The sequence below is a fragment of the Theobroma cacao genome, chromosome 8, assembly GCF_000208745.1.
Source record: "Theobroma cacao cultivar B97-61/B2 chromosome 8, Criollo_cocoa_genome_V2, whole genome shotgun sequence".
Taxonomy (NCBI): domain Eukaryota; kingdom Viridiplantae; phylum Streptophyta; class Magnoliopsida; order Malvales; family Malvaceae; genus Theobroma; species Theobroma cacao.
Window position 1 is genome coordinate 14,017,332 of NC_030857.1, and position 1,630 is coordinate 14,018,961.

The following is a 1,630-nucleotide window of genomic DNA, read 5'->3' on the forward strand; positions in this document are numbered from 1 at the left end:
TGTTGGCTAGTATGGCTCAAGATCTTCAAAAGCAACATGAAGCTATGAATGGTCTAGATATTATCCTAAACCTTAGAGAAATGTTTAATAAGGAAAGTTCTATAGAGAGATTTGACATTTCAAGGGAATTGTTTCGATGTAAGATGTTTAAGGGAAGCCCAGTAAGGCCTCATGTGCTTAAGATGATATGATATATCACTTGACTTGAGTAGTTGGGTTGAGTTATGGATCATGATTTGAGCATAGACCTTGTACTTTCTTCACTACCAGAGAGTTATTCACAATTTGTATTGAACTTCAACTGAACAAGATTGATGTAACCCATTTGGGTTTATTGAATCTGCTCACACAAGCTGAGAACACCATTGTGAAGGAAAAATCTTCAGGTCATCTTGTCTCTTCTGAGAAAAATAAAAGTAAGAAAAGAAAATTTTCTAAGAAAGACAAGGATGAAAAGGCATCCACTTCGAAAGGTATAATGCCTACTAGAAGAGTGAAGAAGGAAAAGGACAATGACAAATGCCATTTTTGCGGCAAACTTGGACATTGGAGGCGCAATTACAAGGATTATCTTGAATCCATCAAAGGGAAGAAATAAAAGGAAGCTTCCATATCAGGTATGAATCATATGATGATTTATTTTTCACTACTTGGTATATGAGAACTTACTCTTTATTAATGGTTTTAATATGTATGACATATTGAAGGAACTAATGACAAAGAGTAGTGAAGAATAGGAGCATGAAAGGCACAACCTTAATTGATGGTGATCAAGCTTGTTGACCTAGATTAGATTGTGGAACAATAAATAATTTTAGAACATTGAATGTTTTCTTGACATGATTGTCAAGATGAAATGTTTTTTGTTTTGGACCTATGGCTAAATATTTTATTTTATGTTTAGAAAACATAGATTTATATTTTGCTAGCATGAGATGCTTAGCTTATATATATTTATATATTTTAACATCTCATTTTATTTTGGTATTGTTCTAAATTATTTATCATTAAGTATAACCTTGCATATATGATAATCAATACTAAATGATAAAATTCATTGTGAGATTATTTTTCTTTTGATTATGAATTAGAAAGGAAATTAATGAGTTGACTTAGATAAAATTGAGTCATAACTCAATGAATTCATAATAAAATTATGAACAAATTTAGTCAAGGGCCATTCTTATTGAAATTTTAGATATAAATTAAGATTGCTTAGAACTAAATAACAATTGATTATCATATTGAATTCATAAGAAATGAATTACAAAGCATTCCAAACCCAATTAATCTAATGAACTAACCTTTGAGAGGATTCATCCCATTACCAATGATGAATGACTAATGACATGTAAGTATACATAAAAGTTATGGATATAACACCCCAAAGGAAGGTAAATAAGTTTACTAGGCAAGATTTCTATACATGATAGAAATAGTGGGAGTTAATGACACTTTAAAAGTCAAAGGTTATGAAATCCAATAGATAAGATCTATGCATAAAAAACTGATTTACTGGGATGCATAAGGATGCATAATTCAAGAGATGAATCCATTAAATACAAACCATTAGTAGGATGCATATTGATGCACTACTCATATAATATGAGTCTACTAAATAATCCAACAT